General features: G+C 43.0%; 1 pseudogene; it reads left to right on the forward strand.

Moving 5' to 3' along the window:
- Window positions 1-683: 683 nt before the first annotated feature.
- On the forward strand, window positions 684-1,955 carry LOC132229408 (intraflagellar transport protein 52 homolog; annotated as a pseudogene).
- The last annotated feature ends 19,693 nt before the right edge of the window (window positions 1,956-21,648 follow it).

Below are 21,648 nucleotides of genomic sequence, written 5' to 3' on the forward strand. Positions count from 1 at the left end.
TTTTTAACAGTAATCTAATTCTAGACTATATAAAAATATTCAAGCTTCAAGCATTAATTGAAAGGTACAACCAATATTCAATACCTTTATGTTTTCTACTTATAGAGGTCAAGTGTGGCACATGGAAAAGGGGGCAGATGACTCACATAATCTGACATAGGGTCTACTCCCAAATAATTCGTCAGCTCATCAACTCATCGACCCTCCTGTCACGCAGTAAAAGCTCTTTATCTCCTCTCATGAGTAAATGTACATCTGCAGAAAAAATGGTTTTGTTTTTTTAGGGCGAGAATGGGAAGGTGGGTACAGTATACCATGCACAACTACTTCCTTCCCACTCTTGTGTTCGTGATCTGTACAGTATCAGCAGGAGCACCTATTAACAGATGCACCAGAGTCCAATCATTCAGCACTGTATGTGGGCACCCGATGATAATACTATTCAGAAGGTTAGTGACCTACCTCTGTCATTAATAGTTGTGCGGCTGTAAGTAAGCCCCTCAATTTACTCAAAACTCAATTTTTCTGAATATGTATAGTTTAAGAAAATACTTGCTTGCCTCGACCCACGCTTTCCCAGCGCGCCTCTCGGCCTCCACTGTTGCTAAGCGACCTTGGATACCGGGCCTTGGGATGCTGGGATGTGGCTGGTGAGGATGGTGGTCATCCGGCCTCAGGTAACCATGAAGGAAGAGCTTCGGAATACCATTCTTTTCAACCCATACAGAAAGGAAATATTTACTGCCAACAATGGCTACAAATCCATGCAGAAGAGACTCCAGGGCCTTTGGAAGATTCAGAGCTTAGAAGAGAATTACACCTGAGAAGTTAATTGGGCTGAACCTGTGGATTTCAGCTGGACCAAGGGGAAAATGTACTGCCATTGAGTGTGAGGTCCTGAAGAAATACCTTGACCCAGTGGATATATCCTTGTGATGCTAGGAGAGGGTGGGGAATCCTTTTGACACCAGTATTAACTTTCTCCTGGAAGAACATGAAATCATGGGTAATAATGATTCTGTGATTAGAAATGTGTAATTATTTCCATCCTAAAGAAGCTCTGGAGTCCAATGGAGTCTTGAGCAGGGCAATCAGCCGAGCTGCAGGGGAGGCCGTGCCTGGAACACTGAAGAGAGCAGCGGATCAGGCCAGGTGCTCACCTTTGTATGTCCTCTCGGTGCCACCTGGAGTGTCATGGCAGCAGCAGTGGCTGTTCTGTTTCTCACTTAACAGACCCATCTAGCTTTCTGCCACTCAAAGAACCACAGTGGGAAGCTAGCAGTGCTGGGCTCATGTCACATGTTTAGTGACCAAGAGTTGGGAAAGAAGAAAACAGCCAAATCATGGATGTTGTTTTCCAGTGGCTCACAACAGAAGGCATCTGCCTAAACTAGACTGAGGCTGAGGACCCAGAGGTGTCCAACTCCATGATACTGCCTGACATAGCCACCCTGTCAGAGTGCCTTCAACTGGATCACCAGGGCGGCGAAGAGAACCCCTGGGACTTCGCCACCCTCTTCACCCTGTCCTGCTGGATACCACTTCTCTCCCCAAGGTCCTCAAGGCACACAAGCAACTAAATGTGAAATGTGATCCTCTCCAGTTCATCCAACCTCAGTTTCAGCCAGCCCTTAGTCAGGGGTTTTCCATCTCAGTGTCAGGGAATTGTCACCTCCTCTGCTGGAGCTGTGTGACTTAGATGAGACCTTCTCCTCTGAGATGGCAGGGCTTGCTCAGATTTCCAATAGGTATGCTGCAGAAGACCTGGAATTCCATGCCAGAAAGGATGCTGACATTCTTGGATAACCAATAAACTACCAAGGACCACCAAGATGTCAAACATATCTTGAGCACATTTTCTAAGTGGCGGAGTTCAAGAAATTGAACCAGGAACAGGACATTGACACAACTGAAACTTCATTCCAAGATAATTTCTAAGGATCTTGCCTCCTGAAGCATTTCCTGTCTCCTGATTCTCTCTTTGTAAACAGTATCTAAATTGTTCCTCAACTCCTTTATCAAAACTCTCTATCTACTACCTACCTGTGGAAGGTTTGTGTATCTTCTGTAATGCCTAGGTAGGTATAACATCTCTAACTTAGAAGATTCTTATGTAAGACATGTTCCATTTTTTCAATTAAATCTGATTGAATCTGTCCTTTAATAATAATAATAATAATAATAATAATAATAATAATAAGCCCTGACTGGTTTGGCTCAGTGGATAGAGCGTCAGCCTGCGGACTCAAGGGTCCCAGGTTCAATTCCAGTCAAGGGCATGCACCTTGGTTGCAGGCACATCCCCAATAGGGGCTGTGCAGGAGGCAGCTGATCGATGTTGCTTTCTCATCGATGTTTCTAACTCTCTATCCCTCTCCCTTCCTCTCTGTAAGAAATCAATAAAATATATTTAAATAATAATAATACTCCCTCAAGCTCCTTTCTTGTCTAATATTTGTTGTTACCCCCTCCATTCTTTTGAAAAGGATAATTCTGTATTTCTGAGAATTCTCCTGTGATGCAAGGTGAGCCAAATTTGTCTGAGATGATCTCTCTGGCCAAAGTTTAAGACCAAGTTTCAGTTGGCCCCATTTGAACCCAGCAGATTCGAACATTTTCAAATAAGGCTCACAAGCTCTGAACAATTGTTCTTTTTTTAAAAGGAACTGACATTAGCAACCAGGTGGGTTTTACAAGTTATGAAAATCTCCAAAATAAAGAAAAGGAACGTACTGCGATTAAGTTCGTACAGAACTGACATCATGTAGGGGGAAAGGGAAAAATCCACCTACAATAAAATGTTATGCCTGTCCCTGTTTGCAATTTCCTCCCACGCATCTACTGCTTCTGTTGAAACTTGTTATTGCAAAAGTACTTTTCTCATCATAAAAAGACCTATGGTTCTAAAAGACTATTGGCACCCAAATTCAGCTTTGTTGTTAGAGGCAATTAAATCATGTTTGGTAATTTCTTTCCTGAGCATTTAATTTCATTAGTGTTGTCAGTGTGCCCAGGAGAGAGGTACTTTCTCTAACTCATAAATACAGACATGCATTGCACTACTTTTTGAGTATTTCTTTTGGAAGGCCAAAGTCTAGATTATATCAAGCAATAATGGTAGAAATAAAAGCAAATCTAGCTACTGGTAAAACATATATATATTCAATTGCTAATCAAAACATAAATGTATGCAATTATAAGAGACTCATCTTCTAATGGGAGGTCTTTAAATCCAGAATGTTGTTTCCAAAGTTAAGTCTAAAATATAACCAAAACCTTCATTTAAAAACAGAAAACCTAGTTTAGCCTAATTCTCTGAATGAGGATTGATGAGCTAATGATCAGTGTCTTAACCTTTTGAGAATTAACTATCAGTGTGGCTCTGATCTGCACTGTTCTCCATTTCTTTCTAGGTCTTCATTGGCATAAATAACACCAAAGCAATATCTATTTTAGGATATGCTGAAATCTGTTTATTTTATAATTAGCCAACTGGGTATGCTTTTCCCAGAGCTTTATTTCTGGCTGCCACTAAGCATATGTCTTTTTGGGGGGAGGGGGTAAGAATTCTATTAATTTGCAATTATAATTCAGAAAGCATTTTATGCTAGGGTGAACAAGACAAAGATTGCAGTGGTTTCCAAATTCTGCTTTCAGAAACCCCTTGAGTTCTATGGAGATGCATTGATGCCTGGCCCAATTTTAAAGAAACGTACGGTTTCTTTAAAAAATAAAATGGATAGAAACTATGGATTTTGTCCAACTCTCAATTTAAAGTTCAAAAAAACTAAAGCCCAAAGGTATGCAATGGCCTTCTATAAGGTAATGCAGCTAAAGAATTTGGATAAGTGACAATGATTGGATCAATGAATATAAGAGAGAGAAGGAGAGAGAGAGAGAGAGAGAGAGAGAGAGAGAGAGAGAGAGAGAGAGAGAGAGAGAGACTGGAAATAATATCCCATGGTAGTACACAATTTTTCTGTGTTACCTTGGATGAATTTTACTTGCCAGAGGCTAAGACCAACAGTAGTTAGCATATTAATGCGATATTCAGCAGGGCTGAAAATCAGCATAATATTGCCATGCTCTTGGCCAAATGGCTCAAGGCAATTCCCTAATCTGATAATCCCTTTACTGTTTACCAAACTTTACCTTTGGTATGCTTGTTTGCATTCCTAAAGGGCAAATGTGTATTCAAGTGAATAAAAAGCAGATGGGACCCAGTTTTGAGGGAGCTTCTCCACTAGAGGGAAGTTTTCTGTCTGGGCCCCCATGCCTTCTAAATTCATATTTCTTGTTTAGTGTATTCATTTGTGTGTGACCCTTTCTTCAGACCCTGAACACTAGCTGCAAATGGATGCAACATTCACATTTACTCTCATGACATATCTTATGTCTATTTTGTCCTTTTCATGATTGTTCCCAGAACCTTAGTTTAGACCTCCTTCACTCACACTGGAACTAGAACTTGTCTCCTCTAATCCAGTGTCTCCTTCCTCCAACCCATTATGCTTCCTGCTACCCAATTCCTAACTGCTCTGATGAGAGGCCTCCAATCCTCAGTGACACTGCTTTGTGCTTGTTAGAAATACAGTTTCTTAGCCCCCACCTCTGACCTATGAATCTGACACTCTGAGGTTGAGGCCTAGTAATGTGTGTTTTAACAAGCCCTCCAGGTGATTCTGAAGCATGCTAACATCTGAGAACCCTGCTCTACAGAATAAACTTGAAACTCTTTGTGCAAGTATTCAAGATTGTGCACTATCTATCTTCCCATCTTTATCCTCTATTGCTCCTAAAATGTCATCCATGTTCCATATGATCTGCACCACTCTTTGACCCCAAAGATAACTGAAGTTTTCCTGCTTCCATGCCTTTCCTCATTCTATCACATTAGCTGGGTGTCTCCTTGACTTTCATTTATCTCTGTTGAAAACACATCTTCTTCAAAGTCAACCTCAACTGCTCTTTCAAGAGTACCTCCCAATATCCACATGGTGATGTAACTTCTTATTCTGAATACCTACATCACTTTAGTTTCCTATATCCTCACTAAATTATAATTATTTGAGTATATGTATTGTTATGACTACCATTGCTTTCAGCCCTTAATGTGTTTATTTGATCATTTTTGCATCCCACAATGCTTTGCACACTATATATACTCAGTAAGTATTTGGTAAATGAAACAATGAAGATTTCCTGAGATCAAGAACCATGTTCTTCTTGGCATCAAGCACAAGATACTGCATATAATCTATACTAATAAAAGGGTAATATGCTAATTAGACCGGGCATCTTCCAGATGTCTTTACGGACAAAGCCACGGTGTCAGGGGCTGAGGCAGAGGCAGTTAGGGGTGATCAGGCCAGCAGGTAGAGTGGTTAGGGGTGATGAGGCAGGCAGCAGGTGAGTGATTAGGAGCCAGCGGCCCTAGATTGCGAGAGGGATGTCCCTGATTGGAGAGGGTGTAGGCCGGGGTGAGGGACCCTTCCCCCATGCATGAATTTTATGCACCAGGCTTCTAATATGTTTAATAATTGAATGAAAACTAAAGAATGGTAGTTTGCTGTAAAGTTCTGGTTTCTGATTTGTGGTAATACTCTTTGTACAGTGTCCCCTCTATATTAATATTTTATGGCCAAAATACAAACTGCTGAGAATTAAAAACATCTCAACTCTAAACCAGCTATTAGCTAGCATGTGACTTTACATATCACTTATCTTTTCTGGTTTCAATTCCCTCATTTTTAAAATGAGATTTTTTAGATAAGATGTTTTTAAAGCTGTTTTACTCTTTAAAACCTATAATTTTATAAATTAGCATAGTGCAATGAAAAAAAGTATCCAATCAACAGACTCTGAGAACTATTTCTGTGTTAACCACTGTTAGGCAGTAGAAATACATTTGAGTAGAGGAATCAGCTTTGTCACAAACTAGATTTATTGTGAGTCAAGCTCCTTGACTTATTTGAGATTTCAATTCTTCATTTATAAAATAAGGAGATTTTACCATGTGATTATTTTGTAAAAAAGCATCTTCTTTCACATTCTTTCTCTCTTATTGCCCTAACCCTGCTGTGTAGTGAAGCCATTAGTGCAGTCTTTGCTAAAAGTCTCTCGAAGAGAGAGGCCATTGCTTATCTTTATGCCCCTATTGTATTTTATATACATACAAAATCCTATATAATAAAGAGCTAATACGCAAATGGTTGTCATGCCCTCACATGGTCACACCTTAATGGCTCAGACACTCAACACTGGGGAGAGAAGAATGGGGACCAGCCAGGCACAAATGAGCTCATGAGAGAGGAATGGAGACCAGCCAGTCTGTGGTCCAGGTGAGGGACAACCCACCCACCCCACAGTCCCGGGCACTTGTGGCTATGGCCCACGGTCCCCTACGGCTGTGGCCTTCCCAGGCAAAGCCGGCCCTGGTCCTGGGTGCCTGTGGCCAGCCAGAGGGACAGAAGCCCAGGTCCTGGGTGCCTGCTACCGGCCAGAGGAGGGAATCCTGGGTCCCAGGTGCAGGGCAAGGCAGAGGCGGTTAGGGGCGATCAGGCCAGCAAGGAAGCAGTTAAGGGTGATCAGGCCGGTAGGGAAGCAGTTAGGGACAATCAGAGTCAGGCAGGCAGAGCTGGTTAGGGGTGATCAAGCAGGCAGGCAGGTGAGTGGTTAGGAGCCAGCGGTCCCGGATTGCAAGAGGCAGTCAGACATTGCCTGGGGGGGTCTTGGATTGGAAAGGGTGCAGGCTGGGCTGAGGGACCCCCCTCCCGTGCATGAATGTTGTGCACTGGGCCTCTAGTGTTTAATATATACCTGCTGAGTTTGGTTGGAATGAGTACATGTTTCATTTCAACCCATTGCAAAATTTAATAATTCAATGAAAACATTTAAAATTTAATAATTGACTACAGTTTCCTATTAGAATTTTTAAACCTAGAAAATTCAGGGGGTGGGGGGCAACAACGACCTGAGATTCTGCTGTTCCATTGAAAAATCTTAAGGTTTAAAAAAGGATGGTGGTTCCATATTTGACTTGGAGCTTTTTAAACTGACACTTTCTTACAGCCAAATAAATTGGTAGTGGCAAAATTTAAAAAAGAAAAACAACAACAAAAAACAAAACACATGATGATGAAAATAACACCAGGCAACAGAAAAGAGGTACAATCTTGTAAATCAGAAGGCGGAAAGTCTGACTAACCCAAAAGTCTATATTAAGGCTACTTACTTTAGGACACTCTCAAATCTTAAAATGCCCTTTTCTGGGGATAACAATATGGTGAGATAGACATCTTGACTGCGCTAAACTTAACCATGAGTAAGGAGAGATGTTCCTTGGTAGAGAGTTCTGTTTCGCAGGTTATGCCTAGAGAAGGAAACACATCATACTGTTGTCGGAATGCTCCAGTGGAATTCTTCCCAATCAACTTTTGAGGAAGGTATTCTTCCACCTGGAATTATATGAGGGAAAATATTGTTTCCAATCCTGAGGTGGGAAGAGTGAGGTAGGGTGAGCCTGAAGTCTCACCAGACTTCTTCTTATCAAAATATGGATGTTGTCCCTCCTTACAGTTAAAGTATCCCCACCTCTTTCCCCAGACTATAGGCTGAAAACCAGAGATATAGAAAAGGAAAGAGATGATCACTTGGAAAATTGTTATTATCAGGTGATTGTATGTTCATTTATAGTGAGACAATTTTGACTTTGAAGCTGTAGCAGACTAAGGCCAAAAATGCCCTAAATTAGACATGAATGGAAAACTCCTGGGCCATCTTCCAGTGCAGAAACAGTAGAGGAATCATTGCCTCAAGGCTGGCAGAGCAAGAATTTCAAGACCCAGATTCTGGTCCTCAGGCCTGGGTTATGTAATTTGCCAAGTAGTTAATTTATTAGCTTATTTGGTGGTATGAGTGGTTTCTGGGCACTGATAGAACTGAGGGTATAAAAGTCAGCAAAATCACTGATCCCCATTCCTCTGGCCTAAGGGGCTGCATATTATATAAGTTCCTGAGGCCTCCAAACTTAGGGTGGAGATAGAAGAAAGAAAAAGCATTTACATCTTTATCTCCTATATGTCCTTTGCATTTCTTATTACCTGTTTTGAACTAAACCAGTGGTCGGCAAACTGAGGGTCACGAGCCACATGCGGCTCTTTGGCCCCTTGAGTGTGGCCACGAAGTTTCAATCGCCCTGTACGTCCCCCCCCACCCCCGCACATGGTATTTTGTGGAAGAGCCACACTCAAGGGGCCTCAGTTTGCCGACCACTGAACTAACCATGTAAAATAAATTGTGAACTCTTTCCAGCTTTACACACTTACCATCCTTGAAATGAAACCACACTCAGTAGTCTAGTCTTACTCAGAAGCCCAGGCTCCTCAAAAGAGGCCTAGGTCAACATATCTGGCCCCTTACAAGTTGGGTTGGTGTGGTGGAGTGTGTTTTTGTTTTTGATTGTTCCTGCCTATCCTTTGGGATAATTAAGCTTCCCGATATCATTAGCTGGCTGTGTGACTTGCTTTAGCTTGTGGAATGTGAGCAGAAGTGATACTCTGAGAAGAATGTTTAGGAGCCAGTGTGATTCTGCCACCTCTTCTGTCCCTCTACTGAGGTCAGTGGTCCCAAGTTGGGGCCACTCCTCCAGAAGGAAGAGATTATGGAGAAAACCTGTATCCAATGTATAACAGACATGAATTTGAGCAATAGACTTTTGTGACTGTAAGCCTTTAAGTAGAAGGGTCATGTGTTATCATATTAAGCTTAGCCTCAGCTTAATGAAGTTACTTAATGTAATTACTGATTGATACAGTCGTGTCAGGTTGTAGAAATTCTTAGCTATAGGAAAAGCATACCAGACTTCTTATTTTCAAATAACAGCTGGGATATTTCAAGTACAAAGCTTCTTCATCCAACATGTTTTTATCATGATGGAATTTTCCTTATATTTTGTATTTTGGTTCGAATGGCTTCATCTTTTCTAGGAGGTTCATGATTGAGACCCATATACATCTGCATTCTCTTATCTATTCATCTTCATTTGACTAGGTTCATGAATAATGAATTTCTCTTGAGGCCAACATCTGAAAATGTGCCACCAATTCTGAAAATCTCTACTAATTGAAATTTGGGTATTTTCCCTAGGTCTATGATCTAAGCTTTATAAAACAATATTATTGTCCAGCCCATAATATTGAATACTTTTTGTCTCCTGATCAGGTGGGAAACTGTTATCTCAGAGATACAGTCCAGACTGCAGAGAGCTTTTTGTCTTAAGAGATGATAGGAAAAAAATTTCTATTTTCCACAATTTCACTTTAAATTTTGAAGATGCAAATTTTCCCATGGATTATTGTATGCATTAGTTTTCTCTACTGCAAAATTTAAATTCACTTATTCTTCCATGCTGAACCAGCCAGTCCTCATCCACGCCAAGTCTGACAGTTTTTGCCCTCTAACTGGAGTGCTCTAGTCTATTTACACTTAATGTAATCACTGATATAATAGGTTTAGGTCTGCTATCATATTACTTGTTTTCTATCTAGTTCCTCTGTTCTTTATTGCTTTTTTTTCTTCTTTGGGTTAATCAGCTATCTCTTAGTAGTTCTTTCTATCTCTTCTATTGGTATTTTAGCTATATCTATTTGTAATTTTTTCTAGTGATTCCTCTAAGGATTTTAGTATACATCTTTAATTTATCATAGTCTACCTTGAATTAATACTATATCACTTCATAATATAATGTAAGAAACTTAAACAATGTAATTCTAAGTACACTCCCCTCCTGCCTTTTGTTCATTGTTATTACATATTTTATTTTTAAATATGTTTTAAGCTTGATAGTACATTGTTACTAGTTTTACTTTTAATCATCTTTCAAATTAATTTAAGAAAAGAAAAAAAACATTTAAAAAATAATTACCCACATATTTACTCAGTGTTGCTTGTTCTTTCCTTGTAGATTTGACACTCTTTCTGACCACAAGGAAGAAGCTTTCACTGGCATTTCTTATCGTATGAGTCTGCCAGCAACAAATTATCTCAGTTTCAGCATATCAAAAAATGTCTTTATTTTGTCTTTATTTTTTAAAAAGCATTTAATAAATATGGAATTATAGGATGATATTTGGTTTTGTTTCAGAACTTTAAAGATACTATTCCATTGTGCTGTGACTCCATCCTGATGAGACACTAGCTTTCATTCTAATCATTGTTCACCTGTATCTCCTAAGTTTGTTATTCTTTGGCTTCTTTTAAAATTTTCTATTAATCTTTGGTTTTCAGGAGTTTGACGACAATGTACATAGGGCTTATTTTCTTTGTATTTACCTTCATGGATATTAGATTGCAGCTTTGGTAAATCTTAGTTCTCCTTTGGGTTTCTAAAGTTTAACTATCTCTTCCTCCTGGTGGGCCCTGTGGCCAAACTCATGAGACTACTGCACCCTTAAACATGATACCTCAGGTATGCAGGATTGTGAAACTGTGAGGCCATGAGAATAGTGGATACATTCATTGACCATGAGACCTAAAGCCTATGAGCCTGTAAAACTGAACACCATAAGAATGTGGAATTACGGACTGATGAGATGTTGAGACCATAAGACTTCAAGACTTCCAGATTGCAAATGTCCATGTGAGATTGTGAGGTCATGAGTGTGTGATGGAAGGCACAGTCTCTGTTCCTGCCCTGAAACATCTGACTTAATGTTCTACTAAGCAGTTAAATGTTAAATGAACACCAAAAAAATGTACAGATTCTGTGAGTTTATTTGGAAACTAGAGGCCTGGTGCACAAAAATTTGTGCACTCGGGTGGGGGTCCCTTAGCCCGGCCTATGCCCTCTTGCAGTCTGGGACCCCTCAGATGATGTCCAACTGCTGGCTTAGGCCCACTCCCTGGGGGAGTGGGCCCAAGCTGGCAGTCAGACATCCCTCCAGCAGCCCGGCAGCCCTCGGGGGATGTCCACTTATGAGCAGGGAGCAGACCTAAGCTGCAGTCAGACATCCTTAGTGCTGCTGAGGAGGTGGGAGAGGCTCCTGCCACCACTGCTATGCTGGCAGCCATCAGCCTGGCTTGTGGCTGAGCAGAGCTCCCCCTGTGAAAGCACACTGACCACCAGAGGGCAGCTCCTGCATTGAGTGTCTGCCCCCTGGTGGTCAGTGTGTGTCATAGTGACCAGTCATTCTGCTGTTAGGGTCAATTTGCATATTACCCTTTTATTATATAAGATAGAGGCCTGGCGCATGGGTGGGGGCTGGCTGGTTTGCCCTGAAGGGTGTCCTGGATCAGGGTAGGGGTCCCACTGGGGTGCCTGGCCAGCCTGAGTGAGGGGCTGATGGGTATTTGCAGGCTGGTCACACCCCCTTCAGGGTGGGGGTCCCATTGGGGTGCCTGGCCAGCCTGGGTGAGAAGCTGATGGCTGTTTGCAGGCTGGTCAAACCCCGCCCCCAGTGGGGACCCGCACCCATGGAGGTTTGTCCAGCCTGGGTGAGGGGCTGATGGCTGTTTTCAGGCTGGACACACCCCCTTTAGGGTGGGGAGGTCCCCACTGGGGTGCCTGGCCAGTCTGGGTGAGGGGCTGAGGGCCATTTTCAGGCTGGCCAAGCTCCCTGGTGACGGAAGCTCCCAGCCTCTCCTTCTTTTCTTTTCTTTTTTTATTATTCTGGGATTTATTTACCTTCTATAATTGAAACTTTGTAGCCTTTAGTGGAGCTCAGAATAGGCCATTGCAGGCAGGAAGCTTGGCTTCCTCCATCGCCAGGGGCAACCAAGCCTCCTGCTTGCTCCAGCTCTGTGGCAACAGCCAGCTGAAAGCAGGCATCTGGGGTTTATTTATCTTCTATAATTGAAACTTTGTTGCCTTAAGTGGAGCTTAGAGCCAGCCGTGGCAGACGGAAGCTTGGCTTCCCCCATCACAGGGGCAACCAAGCCTCCTGCTTGCTCCAGCTCCGTGACTGCCAGCCACCATCTTGGTTGGGTTAATTTGCATATAGTCGCTCTTATTGGCTGGTGGGTGTGGCTTAAGGTGTAGTGAAGGTATGGTCAATTTGAATGTTTGTCTTTTATTAGTGTAGATAACTAACCTTGGATCTCTTTGTGTTTTGTAAAAAATCATTTAGAAGTTAATCTTCACAGATTAATTAAAATGATAGAAAATTTCTGGCCTTAGGATGGTCAAGCAGAGACATTTCTTCAACCTCTTTCATTTCTTCAATCTGCAACTTTCAAACCCAAAATGGAAAGATAGAAAGCACTTGGAGAAATAGTACTACTAGCAGAACAGTGGACTCTCAAATCTAAGTTTTGCAGAGAGTGATAGCACTAACCAATAAGCCAATTTGCTCTGTAGACCCCAAGAAAGGCTAAAGCATAGGAAACACCAGAAACTTTGTAAGCTGAAGGTCCAAGCAGGGTATAAACACAGTCATTTCATTGGAAATCTATTTTAAGATTGCTTTACCCTTTCCAGTTAACCAGGCCAATTCTCTTCCACTTGCACAACTAAATATGAGACAATTTCTTCCAAGAAAGAACCTCAGAGGTCCAGATTCAGAAATAGCAGGTACAGAGGAAGGTGGTATTGAAATACTGAACTGCAATCAGGAGGAAAGTCAGTTTACTATCTACTTTCTATCATTCCCCAAATGACAGAATGCCAATAGTCAACTTAATACACCTTGCAGACACGAGATTGGAGGATTCATCTCTGGAGAAAGTGAATCAACCCAGGGGAAAAAAAAACACAAATACTGGTATTCTGGGGTTCCCCCTTGTATCACTTAGAGAAAACAAACAACTAGCTCCAAAATAATGCTGAAAAACATTTATGTTTAGTTCTTGCTCATGTGTGAGTCTTGTCATCACACAGGCACCTGAGATGATGGAATCTCTGCCATCTTTAATACATTATTTCCCAGGTCATTTTTTGTGGGTCATTTTCATTCTAGACATAGGGGAATACATTAAGGTATTTTCATGGTCCAGCCCTGGAAGTGAGAAAAATTATTTCTACTAACATTTTATTGTATAAAACTCAGTCACAAAGCCATACTCACTGCAAGGAGGCGAGGGTGTGGATTTTGGTGAGCAGCTGGAAGTTTTCATCACTCAACCAAACAGCTAGACTCAAGACTGATGACAACACAGACACTCTCTAATCAATAAGCCTTGTCTGTACAGAGAGACTTTTAGTGCTCATACATGGCTAAATATGAACAAGTACCCATAAAACAAGACTGGAACAAAATAAAAATAGAACTGACACATGGATGAACTTTAAAAATATTATGCACAGAAGTCCACATATTATATGACTCCATTTACATGAAACTTTCAGAATATGCAAATCTATAGATACAGAATGTAGATGAGAGCTGGACCATGGCAGGATGATGGAGCAGGTGAGTGAGAGATGCCAGGCAAGGTGGGTGTGAGCAGGAGCCCAATCACCCTGCCAATCACTCCACAGACTATGACCAGTGGTGGTGGTGGGGGCTGGCTGCTGTAAGGCTCCCAGACTCCCAGGCACTGAGGGTGCCGGGTGTGGGGGCCCAGCCCCCCATCAGTCGCCCTGCAGTCAGGATAGTGGAGCAGGTAAGGGGACAAAACCAGGCCAAGACAGGGTCCCAGGTGGGACTGCAAGGCTCGGAGTGTGAGCTGGGGCTGTGAGCCTGGGGGCACGAGCCGGGGCCCGATCCCCACAGGCCACCCCAAGGGACCCCACCCATGCACAAATTCGTGCACCGGGCCTCTAGTACCTTAATAAAGCTGTTAAAATATGTCTTTGTTGGTGCTCATTTTAAAGAAAATTTAGATTTATGTTACTTAACATTAAGATGAGATAAAATAACCATCAGCAATCATCAACATAAACAATGGCCAAAAAATACATAAAAGATGGCTCAGAACAACAACAAAAAAGTTAATGTATTTTGCTTTCATGTGTTTTATCTTACTTATTAGATTCTCACTCTAAGCTGTGATAGAAAAAAAAATTCAAATGCCAGTATACCACTCTGTGATAGGATCACTCATTCTACAGATATTATGGGCCACCCATCTGCTGCCAGAAACTCTGTTGAACACTGGGGATAGAGTGACAACCAGAACCACAAAGTTCACTCAGAAAATGCATGGCAAAGATCCCAATTTTTAAAAAGAAACCAAAGAAGTTAGCATTTTTTGAACACATTCTATATACCAGTACCAAACACCATGCAAGGCATTATACATAGGTTTAAACTTATAATAATGGCCACTGAAAAACCATTTATTACACTGCAGTTAATATTGGTTGACTATTAAGATAATTGAAGTTGTTAAATTGTTCAGTTGACATCTCATAAATAAAGTCATTCATTGTCTTATCTATCTACATATCTCAGGAATATATTCCTCTACTGATAATTAAAATACAGTTCACAATAAAAATTAGTTGTCCTTTGAAAGGCTGATAACAATTTAGGGATCTGTTGGCCTTGTGACTGTAGGCAATTAAAACCCAAAGAGCTGTCAAGCAGTTGTCATACTGATGCTTTTAACCTCTAATTCAAGAGACCAGAAAAAAGTGGAAATATTTGCAAATATGGAAAGTTAGGACTACAATTTGACCAATGCAAGTTAATGGACTATCATGAATTGTGGTCTGATAACTTTCCAGATGATCTGGAAGACTAAATCTGATTTATTTCTGATGCCTTCCAAGACCCCCTTAGGCACAATGGTTGCTTTATTCTTTTGTACTTAAGCTTGAAAAGGGGTTTTCTCTTTATTACATATGCTTTTAGTACATGGCATGTGAAGGCAGAGGAAAGCTTGGCCAATAACAACATTTGCCCCTAATGCAATCAGGTGTACAATATTTACCTTTTTAACTATGACTTTTCTTCTGAGAACAAAGTGCCTTGCAAGTATTATCTGAGTTCAGAACCCCAGCGGAGAGACTGGGAGATAGGGACTAGTACTAAATTATTTTACACCTGAAGAAATCAAAGAAGAAGAAACTGCTTGACTGAGCTGGAAAGAAATTTTAACCTCTTAATGACTACAGGCAAATGCTCCAAGAAATCATTTGAGGATGAGTCCGCTTCCTGCAATGGCAACACAGCCAAGAGAGTTTGGGAGTATTTTACTTAAACTGCACAGATCCTGGCATTGCATATGGTGCCTTGTGCAAGGCAGTGCCTGCCCACAGTGTCTTGAGCCTAGTGGGCTCTTGTCAAATGACTGCTGAATGAATTTTGGAAAACGTAGCAGCGATTTTGTAGTGTAACAAGAAAACAATAGCTGTAAGCATGCTGCATAAGACAGCCTGCAATGATTACTACTGTGACCATAATAGGGAGATGTTGGCCACAAGAGGTCACTTGTGATGGACTTGGAGGATATGGAAATTTTTACACAAACACACACACACACACACACACACACACACACACACACACACTTACACTAAATACTTGTGTATTTAATTCAGTCAAGCAATAGTGAATGAAAAGTTACAAACAGAAAACTAGGGTTTGAATTAAATCAACTTTTTAATTAATTAATCTCCAGGTGTGAACATTTTCCCTCAGTTATTATTTGAAATGATAAGAAACGAAAAAATAATATGGTTTTGTCCTGCAAAGGTTAGGGTTTCTGTTGAAAAACTGACTTTCCATTTGCTGAAAATGAGAATCATAATCTTAGCTCTCTCATTGACTAACTCTATAACCTGGGCCAAGTTATTGAATCTCTCTATGCCTCAGTTTTGTCATCTGCAAAATGGGAATAATTATCAGGTCCACCTTATTGAGTTATGATCTAAAGACTGAATGAGTTACTAATATGACACATGTATAATAGTGCCCAACAGAACACATAAATTCTAGTTGTCTCTCTGTTGTTACTATTGTTATTTCATTTATAGAAAGTACTTATAGTCCAACAGTAAAACAGACATTAGGCAAGTAATTACCATAAAGTGTGACAATCATTAGGATGGAAAATAGAGGATGTGCCTTGTTCTTGAATAAACCCCTATACCTCCTACAGGTGAAAGACCCAGGAAAGACATCTCATCCTTAAATTCCAGACAGACAATTTTGACTCATGTTCTTCCTTTGAACAAAGGGACTAAAATGAAAACAGCCATGAAACCCTCGAGAACTATTGCAGCAAAATAGCCCTTAAACTTGAAGCGGAAACATCAGCAGTATTGGAACCAGTCAATAGCAGCAGAAACAAGAGGTAGCAAGGACTGACTAGTGGCCTTCAGTGGCCTCTGGTGTCAGGCAATAGCACCGGTGGGAAAGACAGCTTTAAGGCTCAGGGTAGATACCATGGGCGGGCATCCACAGCCCAGCAAGACCTTACATTCGACCTATGCCATAGATGCCATTTTTGTCATTGGCAGCAGCATAACAAGGGACCATGGAACTGGAGGATGCCAGCTAGTATCCAGGATAGTCTGTGTCCTGTCTAACACTTCTTGAACCAGGCACATCTTAGGATGGATCTTCAGACTGGCCTGCATTTGAGAGGCTGCCATTGTCCTGGGGACTCCCAGGAGTAATTAGAAGATGAGAGGGGATTTCTGCAGAACAGAAGGAATAGTGTATCAGTACAATAATTATGGCATTATTTTTGCCCCAGATCACCTTTGCCAGAAAAAAAGATGTTATGTTCACCTTTCTAAAACTAATATTTTTTTAGTACTTAAAAACCCAATTATGAGAAGCCACATCCTAATAAAAGAGTAATATTCAAATTAACCACCACTCCATCACTCCATCACAAAGATGGTGATGGCCACAGACCTGGAGTAAGCAGGAGGCTTGGGTTGCCCCTGGCGATGGAGGAACCCAAGCTTCCCACCTGCCCTGGCCGGCACTGGGCTCCGCTCAAGGCTACAAAGTTTCAATTATAGAAGATAAATAAATCCCAGAAAAAAAAAAGAAAGGAAAAAAGGACAGCCCTCAGCCCCTCACCCAGGCTAGCCAGGCACCCCAGTGGGACCCCCACCCTGATCTGGGACACCCTTCAGGGCAAACCAGCTGGCCCCCACCCATGCACCAGGCCTCTATCCTATATAATAAAAGGGTAATATGCAAATTGACCCTAACAGCAGAACGACTGGGAATGACTGGTCACTATGACACACACTGACCACCAGGGGGCAGATGCTCAATGCAGGAGCTGTCCCCTGGTGGTCAGTGCGCTACCACAGGGGGAGTTCTGCTGAGCCACAAGCCAGGCTGATGGCTGCCCGCACAGCGGTGGTGGCAGAAGCCTCTCCCGCCTCCTCAGCAGCACTAAGGATATCAGACTGCAGCTTAGGCCTGCTCCCCGCTGGCAAGTGGACATCCCCTGATGGCTCCCAGGCTGCCAAAGGGATGTCTGACTGCCAGCTTAGGCCCGATCCCCCAGGGAGTGGGCCTAAGCCAGCAGGTGGACATCCTCCAAGGGGTCCCAGACAGCGAGAGGGCGGAGGCCGGGCTGAGGGACCCCCCCGAGTGCACAAATTTTTGTGCACCAGGCCTCTAGTCCTATCTAATAAAAGAGAAAGATGGTAATTAGCCGTAACTTCGCTACCCTTCCCATTGGTTAATCAGCGAGATATGCAAATTAACTGCCAACCAAGATGGCGGCCGACAGCCAGGCAACTGACGCGAATAGGAGGCTTGCTTGCTCCAGTGACAGAGGAAGCCAATGTTCCCCGCCTGCCTTCCGGGCTCTGAGCTGCTCTCTAAGAAACATTGTTATAATATAGAAGCTAAACAAAACCCCAGAAACCTGCTTTCAGTCAGCCGGGATCTCAGAGCTGGAGTCGCAACAAAGTTTCAAATACAGAAGTTAAACAAAGCCCAGAAACCTGTTTTCAGAAGCCGAGGTCTGAGCTAAAGCCGGCTATCAGTGCCAGTGACAGCCATAGAAGGTAAATAAATCCCAGAATTAAAAAAAAAAAAAAAAAAAGGAAAAAAGGAGAGGATGGGAGCTTCAGTCACCTGCCAGCCTGAAAACGGCCCTCAGCCCCTCACCCAGACTGGCCAGACACCCCAGTGGGGACCCCCACCCTGAAGGGGGTGTGACTAGCTGCAAACAGCCATCATCCCCTCATCCAGGCTGGCCAGGCACCCCAGTGGGGACCGCCACCCTGAAGGGGGTGTGACCAGCTACAAACAGCCATCATCTCCTCACCCGGGCTGGCCAGGCACCCAAGCGGGACACCCACCCTGATCCAGGACACCCTTCAGGGCAAACCAGCCGGCCCCCACCCATGCGATAGGCCTCTATCCTATATAGTAAAAGGGTAATATGCCTCCCAGCACTGGGATCAGCGGAGCAGCGAGGCCTCCCGGCACCAGGATCAGCTGAGCAGTGAGGCCTCACTGCACCTGTGTCAAACAGAGCCATGAGGCCTCCCAGCACTGAGATTAGCAGAGCATCGAGGCCTCCCAGCACTGGGATCAGTGGACCCACAAGGCCTCCCAAATCCGGGATCAGCGGAGCTATGAGGCCTCACTGCCCCTGTGTCAAGCGGAGCCGCGAGGCCTCCCAGCACTGGGATCAACGGAGCAGCGAGGCCTCCTAGCACTGGGATCAGCGGAGCCACGAGGCCTCCTGGCCCCTGGAGCAGCGTGACAGGGAGCAGCGCCCAAACCCCCTGATCACCCTGCTGCTCTGTGTGTGACAGGGGGCAGGGCCACAACCTCCCTATCCGCCCTGCTCTGTTTGTGACAGGGGAAGGTGCCCCAACCCCCTGATCAGCCCTGCTCTGTGCCTGATAGGGGGGAGCTCCCCAACCCCCTGATTGGCCCTGCTCTGTGTGTAACAGGTGCGGCACCCCAACCCCCCCATGGGCCCTGCTCTGTGTGTGACAGGGTGGAGCCGCAACCTCCCCATCGGCCCTGCCCTGAGTATGATAGGGGGGAGTGACCCAACCCCCTGATCGGCCCTGCTCTGTGGGTGACAGGGGGCAGCGCCCCAACCCCCTGATCGGCCAGCTCTGTATGTGACAGGGGTGGCACCACAACCCCCTGATCAGCCCTGCTCTGTGCATGACAGGGGGTGACGCCGCAACCTCCCCATCGACCCTGCCTTGAGTGTGACAGGGGGCGGCGCCCCAACCCCCCAATCAGCCCTACCCTGAGCCCGACCAGGAGCTGCAGGGCAGGCACCTAGGGATTGGGCCTGCCCTCTGCCACCCGGGAGTGGGCCTAAGCCAGCAGGTCGGTATCTCCCAAGGGGTCCCAGACTGTGAGAGGACACAAGTGGGACTGAGGGACACCCGCCCCCCCCATCAGTGCACAAATTTTTGTGCACCAGGCCTCTAGTGTAATTATAAAATAATGTTATTGTTCTAATCCTATAGTACCAATGAGAAAAATAAAACCCCAAAATTAACTTCAATAAAATTTTTTATAGGCTTCTAAGTGATACAGAGATTGTAATTGTTCAAAGAGCCTTTATACCGCAGAAGTTTAGTTTATTTTTTTATTTGTTTTTGCTGCCATGATTATTTAGATATGTTACCAATGAGCAGCCCAAGTCAAGGGAATAGTTACAATATAAATTATTATTTATGCCTTGTCCCTTATACCTATTACTACTGATAACAGCACACTGTTTCTATGTATCCTGAATTAGAATTTCTTTTAAATGCTTCAGGATATCATTTTTTTTCCAGTTTTCTTTAACTTATCAGTAAAGTCAATTTTACATCAAACAAGGTTTTGAAATGCCTTTCTCTTGAGTCATGTTTATCAGAGATATAAGCTCAGGGCTGGCTTTAGATAAAATTGTAAAAAGGCAACATTCATTATCATGCCCCCAGTTTACTTGATATGCTTTCTCAACCTTCCTCAACCCCTAAACTGCACCTTCTCTCCTGTTCTCCAGAGAAAACTGTGTCAGTACCACCTACCTGATTTAACCCATCAACACCTGTCTTAGCGACAACTATGGAAATTAAGTCACCATCACCCCCTTTTATCTCAGTATATTTTCCCACAAAGCGAAAACTGAATTTTTACAAGAAACAATGTCTGGGCATCTCACATTAGGGTATCATTGACCTGAGGGGTACATTTGGTCTGCCAGAATATGCAAAATCTCTGGAAATATATGGTACATCTTCTTGAATGTAATATCAATTTGTATATTAAAACAAGCATGGCTTTATAAATTGGGATTGCAAAGTATGCAAAAATTATAAAGATAAAACACAAAACTGAAAAAGAATCTTACAATTATGGAAGACTATTTGAGCTAAAGCCCCCAGTGCCTTCATTTTTCTGTTATTTGATACAACTTCCCTCTGCAATCAGACAGGAATCTGCAGAAGAATTTAAATTGCACAGGCTCTTACTAATGGGATGAAGTCCTAATGTGTAATTTCAGTACCATCCAGCTGGAGAGAAAAATGGCAAGAGAATGATGACTTTCATGTCTCAGAAATAAGTTGAAATTCCAACATTTACTGACTCTAACCTTTTGAGTAAATTTCCTTATCTGTGAATAGGAATGAACACTCTCAAGCCAAAATTCTCCACAAGAACTGATGAAGCTGAAGGAAGACAACTGTGAAACATTTTATAAATTGTAAAATGTTCCCTAGCCCTGGCCAGGTGGCTCAGTTGGTTGGGACATCATTCCGTACATCAAAATGCCACAGGTTCGATTCCTGGTCAGGTCACATGTCCAGGTTGCAGTCTCCCCGGTCAATCTCTCTCTCTCTCTCTCTCTCTCTCTCTCTCTCTCTCTCTCTCTCTCTCTCTCTCCTTTTCTCCTCTCCTCTCCCTCCCTTCCCTTCTCTCTCAAATTAATAAAACACATCCTTGGGTGATGATTTAAAAAAAGTTACATAAGTGTAAGTTGCTACTATTTCTGTTTGGTCAATTACTTTTGGAATTATCTACAGGATTTCTCCAAACCCTGAAATCGAGTATCTACTGCTGAGCCCCACTCTGTTGCTAACCAACTGCTGGTCTCCCCTTTTGGTGGGGTGCACTTGTGGACTTCTGAACTCAAGTTGACTGTCAGCCTAGGGTAGAGTGTCAGCATTTGACCATAAATAACCGTCCTTGTTGCATATTAAGATTTTACACAGAAATAGAAAACAAGTCTACAGTTGAAAGGATCTGTGCATGTGATTTTTGCTCACATCTGTCCTCCACCTGAAGGATCTGTAGAAGCTTGTGAGGAGTGCAGGACTGGTTCTGGTAGTGCCTACTGCAGAAATCAAATGCCTTTCTTTAGGGCTAAGATTACATCTATCTTTGGTTTACTTGCCATCTGTGCTGGTAAATCCTTTGGAAAGAGACAGATATGTAGCTCTAGATAGATGTGGGGCCCTCAATGAGCTATTTGTAAAAATAGAGAAAGTGTCTTAATCTGAACTTGGAATTCCTGGTAGTGGGTTTGGACATTTTTTAAATGTCACTTTCTATGTAGAAAGGCAATCCATGCATATGCATACAGAAAAGTCATGTGGGGTCTTCCACTCCTAGAAGGCACCCCAGGTCCCTTTCCATTGCTACTACATGCTCTTTGGTGCAGGGACAATTGGGAACTTGAGTCAGCCCCAGGGCTTAGGAGTTGTCATCTAAGAGAGATATAAAACAAGGCATGGCCACACTAAAGCTCCAAGAATAGTATCTC

This window comes from Myotis daubentonii, chromosome 3 (assembly GCF_963259705.1).
Source record: "Myotis daubentonii chromosome 3, mMyoDau2.1, whole genome shotgun sequence".
Classification (NCBI taxonomy): Eukaryota; Metazoa; Chordata; class Mammalia; order Chiroptera; family Vespertilionidae; genus Myotis; species Myotis daubentonii.